General features: G+C 33.1%; 1 long non-coding RNA gene across 1 annotated transcript in view; it reads left to right on the top strand.

Annotated features, from left to right (window-relative positions):
• LOC149091547 (uncharacterized) overlaps positions 1–6,000 on the top strand; it is an 83,070-nt gene continuing 77,070 nt past the window's right edge. The window contains exon 1 of the long non-coding RNA XR_016196876.1: positions 1–330. This is a non-coding gene — a long non-coding RNA (uncharacterized LOC149091547). The remainder of the gene's footprint in view (positions 331–6,000) is intronic.

Genomic DNA, 6,000 nt, shown 5'->3' with positions numbered 1-6,000 from the left:
ACATATATTTCTGACAAATTTGGATGTGTTAAGTCAAGACCCTATCCAGTAGGTCTTGAGGGTGGTGGTGTTTCAGTCTTCTCCTTATATTTCTACGGTGGTTGACTGCAGAGCCTAGTCGTCTGGCCAAGCTATTTGGGTGTGCATTTAGACTTCCAGTGTATTTTTTGGCTAACTCTTGTATTTTGTCTCCGATTTTGGTTATTTTGAGGTCGCACTCGATGTTTCTTGTTCTAATGTACCACGGAGACCCAGTGATCATCCTTAAAGTTTTTGCTTGTAATACTCGCAGTTTATTTAAATGACATTTGGCTGCGATGCCATATATTTGTATGCCGTAAAAAAGGCCAAATACTACCGTAACTTTTTGAAAGTTTTAAAAAGTGTCAGATATAACAAATGTCGAATAAAAATTCAGATGAAACTACAATACATCATACATACATTTCTTAGACATATACGTAAACCCCCATAAGACAGTCCCCCCATACAGTCCTCTCATTTCAGCAATTTGTTATACTCTGAACTCATTGAAAATGGGAAATCAGGGAATAATGGTTTTGTGAAAAAGTATGTAACAGGCAGAAGGAAGCATCGCAGACCGCATAAAGTATAAATATTGATCAGGCTGAGTCGAATAGCCCTGTCCGTGCGCCCGTCCGTCTGTCCGTGAGAACGCCGAGATCTCCGAAGATATAAGAGCTAGAAAGCTGATATTTTGCATGCACACTCGTATATACCATAGACAGTATGAATTTATCATATTTTTTCGATAACACACCCGATTAATTTTTATCGAGAATGATGGTTAAATTGCTTATCTTTTTTCAGCATAATTTAAACACTTTTAAGCCAGGAGACTTTAAATCTACTGTATACATATGTATATTTGATCAATACGAAGATTTTGTAATACCATGCCGCTTTCGCCGAAATTTGTAAAAAACGTATTTCAAATTCTAGAGACTTGTGCTTTTAAATATACACATATTCTAACCATACGATCACGCTCTTTCAAAAAAATAGTCCTTACTGTGCAATTAGCACAGCGCGTTCTTATACCTGCGTACGGATGCATGTGTAGGCATGTGTGCATAAAATAAGTGCAGAGTAATTAGAGAGTTCAGGGTATCTCCAAGTCGATCAGTCTCGATTAGAGCTTTCTTCATTGTTTTTTTATTAATTTATATATTTTGAATACATGCCGACGGATATTCTAGATATTCAAATAGATACTAATATATTGAAATGAAATATGTTATTCTTCTGTTGTGCTGATTATAAAAACATCTTAGTTAATTGCGTTCTGGTCTGCTTTTAAATATAATAATACAATGTCTATGTCTCAGTTTAAGAAATACATAAATACAGTCGGTGAAGTAATGGTCGAAATGTTTATTGAAACAAGACGTATACAATCACTAGCATGATATTTGATCCTGTTTCCATTGTTTATTTTATCAGGGCAAACATATCTTAAAGAAAATAAGAAGAAATCTAAAAATATTTACGCACTTAGACGAAACCAAAATAAATTCAAGTACATACAGGACTTCTGTCTGGTCTCGCTTGATCTCGTCTTCTTTTGTCTCCGGTCATCTGGTTGGTGATAATCCGGTCACATAGGTCCAAGATATACGAGTATCGGTGTTAGCAGCGTATTAAGAGATGCACACAAGAGATAAAAACTTTAAAAGCAGCACAGTTTAGGATTAACAATGTAATGTACATGTCCCTGTTATCCATGCAAGTAAAGCTGATATCCTGTGTGATAGGAAAATTTATTAGGCGCTACTACTACAACTGCTTACTTTTTATCTTCATTGCTAAATGATTATCAGATAAACTTTTGTAACCAAATTGGTTAACCAGATAACTGTGTTCGAGCTCTTAACATCATTTAGATTTCAGCTTCTATACATGGATTACAAATTAAAGAAATCGAAGATCTAAGGCCCATAGCCCCCTATGTATAACAACAGACTTCACTTCTCAATCTTGAAACAAATAAATGGAGAAAATAAAGCAGAGTAACGGAAACAAAGAACAAAAAGCCAAAGGTTTTTGTTTCAATTTGTTAAAACAAAATTAAATATCTTATAATGGAAGTAAAATTAGTTTATGAATTCGTGCATCTGCACATTTCTCCTTATGAATCATTTCGTAACAATTAGGGCTAGGCATTTTTTAGAAAGAACCTTCTTCATATAAACTACTATACTATTAATTTTCCCACTAATAAAGCGACAGTTTCATTAATACTGTTGCCAACATCTATGAAACTTTTCTTTATAAAGCGTAAATTAAATTAAAGTTATACATCAAAAATACCCTTTAATTTTTACAAGTTGTACAATTTCATTATGTTACACTTCTTCTAGTCGAGAAAAACTATATTTTTAAGGATTTGAAATGGAAAAACGATAATACTGCATCTCAATACCTAGATTTGATTATTATACCCTGAACCCATTGAAAATGGGAAATCAGGGTATAATGGTTTTGTTAAAAGTATGTAACAGGCAGAAGGAAGCGTGGCAGACCCCACAAAGTATATATATTCTTGATCAGGGCGACGAGCTGAGTCGATTTAGCGCAGTCCATCCGTTCGTCCTTCCGTCTGTCAAATGTCTGTACATACTTGACCGATTAAAAACCTTATCTGTTATAAAATTATATCTCCTCCATCCTTAGAGCTTGAGTCTCCAAATTTTTCATATATATTCAAATGCATTTTATACAATTTCTAATTTTGTCAAAATTTACCTCCACCCCTACCTCCCTCCCTCACCACCTTATTTGTAAAAGGCGTACTTAAAATACTAAATATACTAAAGAAAGAAAATACTAAAGACTTGTGCTTTAGAATGTTCATACTTGAACATTATGATTACGTTCTGAAAGTTTCATTAAGATTGGACGTCTAGAAATTAAATTATTCAATAAATAAGTTCTCATAATATTGCGCAGTCGCCTATATATGTGCGTGTCTGTGTATGTGCGAATTTTTATTAAAATATCAGTTGCTGGACCTCGTAGTTGAGCAGTCTCGATTAAGCTTTAGTACTTGTTTTTATTAGGAATACAAATATGTCATATACCAGAAACTGCTTAATAAGTAAGATCAAGGGTGATGAACAAACATGGTCAAGATGTCAATGGTATATAACTAGCATTGGGTAATCCCAAGAGTATCCCACATAATGAGCGAGGACCAAAATAGATCCAGACAATCAGGTCTCAGTGGTAAGCCGAAGCAGTGGTTGCCCGTTGAAATTGAAGGTTTGCTCTTCGAGAGTTCATATGTGCTATTCTTTGGCTGCTTTCCATTGTGAGCGCCTTGTTTGAGTGAATACAAATATGTCAACTGGCTTCAAGAAATCCACCCTAACAATAACCTTTTATTGTATTGAGTTCCTTTTTACTTTTACATTCATATGTACTTCTTTATCAATATAACAAATCTATCGAGATGTATTATTTCAACAGAAATGCTCGTTCTTAACAGCACAATAGTATGGACATTTTTAAGAAAATAATTTTGTTTGTATTTTCTAAAGCTAAAAAGTAATACAAACATTTTAAATAACTATATATATAACTACTATATATGTAAATTGTTTGTATATGATCGTTAAAACTTATTAAAAGCTAAATCAGATCATAAGTAGTTAGACTGGAACCCGAGCCCGACATATTGATGTAGAACATGTACATATCTTCAACTTGTATACAATATTTATTTGAAATAGGGTTGACGATCCCTTACACCCACTGAAAGCATGACTAAAGACTTGGATTTTATTCCATATCCTAATGGATCTCTTGCCCAAAAATATAAAGTATTTACTACTGGTACTCTGTAAATTTAAGTAAAACTGTTTCCATAGATTGGGTAAAAGTATACATAGATTTAGTATATGTCAGACCAGCCACTAACTAATATAAGAAATTAGCAAATACAAACTGTACTTTATTTGGCTTGTATAGGCATTAGGTTTGAAAATCGAAAAGAGTCAACAGGACACTGCCGAAAAAATCGAAAATCAACATGAGACATCAACCGATTGTCCGAAAAGTCATGTATTGAAACAATAGTAGACGTGTCTTTGTTTAACTCGCTTCAAAAATATTTGTAAACACATTTTTGGAAGTATGCAGTTTTCAATGTTTTGTTTGGTGTTGCCTATCCGTGGGTTCGACGGAGGTATGTAGGTATGGCCGACATAGTGAGACGTCGTGGAGTTTCACGTGTTGTCACCAGCCACCAACCACCAGGCTTATTAATGCCCTGAAAAATGCCAGCGAGAACCAGTAGATATTGTTGAAATGTGAAACGTGATGCGTTCAAGCCAGACAATAGGGATTACTGCAACCTACGGGGGCGAATAGAAAAAAGTGTGCCTTTTAACGAGCTCTAATTTGCTGCTGCTACAAAATTCTGTATGATGGAAATAAATTCTCTATAATCTCCACTCTGTTGAAATTAGGGCCTGCTCAACCGAACTCAAATGCTCGCAAAAAGGATATATGCGGGTACAAGGCATGTTCGCACAAATATCGTCGAACAAAGTCCCATTCCAAATGCTATTTTCTCGGTCACTCATGATAATCGTAATTTATCTCTAATCCTGGTCTGTCTTTAGAAAGTTAAATTTAAGATCTTGCTACTGCTTACATTTTTACCTTAATTGAATGGAATTCGTTACTGTTAAGTTATGTTAGGAGTGGCTCATATTTGAAATCTGATAAGAAGAAATCAAACTTTACCCCTGTAGACATAGGAAATAATGTAATTAAATATTAATATCATAAGTGATTAATTATTATTGTTAGCCATCCTATAATAATATAGCTTGAATGAAGCCACCCTTGAATAAAAACTGCGTTTTCCAGCAAGGTAGTCTTGCATTCCTTTTTATCAACAGCTATCCCTTTGTACAAAAGTACATATCAAAATGATAGAAATTGAGATTTTAATGCAAAACGGTTAGAAAATGTCTGTCTCACATAATTGCAAAAAAATAAGAACTCAATTCGCTATTGTTTCGGAAAAAACCAATCTCAATTTTTTGTTTGATGACTATGATTACTTTTTAAAGAGGTATGCAAATTATAAATTTGTAAACAAAATATGTTACCATAAATGATGTAAGTAATATATTGATAACAAGTAAAAGTGTCGAAGCAGCTCGACTGAGAAATGTGATCTTTTCTACATACTCAGTAAACAATGGTAACATTTCATGCAGGTTTACAAAATATTCCAAAAAAGAAAAATTTCTTAAAAAACACATCAATTTGAAAATTGTCGATATTATAGCTCTAAAGACTACAATAAATCAATCTTAATTAAACTCTTAGATCGTAAACATAATATTTAAATGTATGTACATTCTAAAGCACAAGTCTCTACTATTTGAAATACGCCTTTTACAAATATGTGGGTGAGGGGGTGGATATAGGGGTGAGGAGTAAATTTTAACATAAATCGAAATTGTATAAAATGCATTTTAATGTATATTTTAAATTTTGAGACTCTTGCTTTAAAGATGTAGGAGATATAATTTTATAATTGATTTCCGATAAAGTTTTAATTTGGGAAAAAATAACGGGACAATTTCTCGATTTTTAGTGATAAACTCGATATGAAGTCTCTAGCTCCTTTATCTTCTGGGATCTACGCGTTCATACATACGGACAGACAGACGGACAGGGCCAAATCAACTCTGCTCGTCGCCCTGATCAAGAATATATACATTTTGTGGGGTTTGCCACGCGTCCTTCTGTCTGTTGCATTCATTGAAAAATATACCATTATACCCTGATTTCCCATTTTCAGTGGGTTCAGGGTATAAAAAATCAAAAGTGTAACTTTTATAATTTTTGAGATTTATATTATATATATATATATATATATATATATATATATATATATATATATATATATATATATATATATATATATATTATTTTTATTTAAAAGATTACAGCTTTTTA

This window comes from Drosophila navojoa, chromosome 4, assembly GCF_054131105.1.
Source record: "Drosophila navojoa isolate 15081-1374.11 chromosome 4, UAZ_NAV_1.0, whole genome shotgun sequence".
Classification (NCBI taxonomy): Eukaryota; Metazoa; Arthropoda; class Insecta; order Diptera; family Drosophilidae; genus Drosophila; species Drosophila navojoa.
The sequence above is the reverse complement of the archived record's forward strand: the minus strand, read 5'-3'. Positions and strand labels throughout refer to the sequence as shown.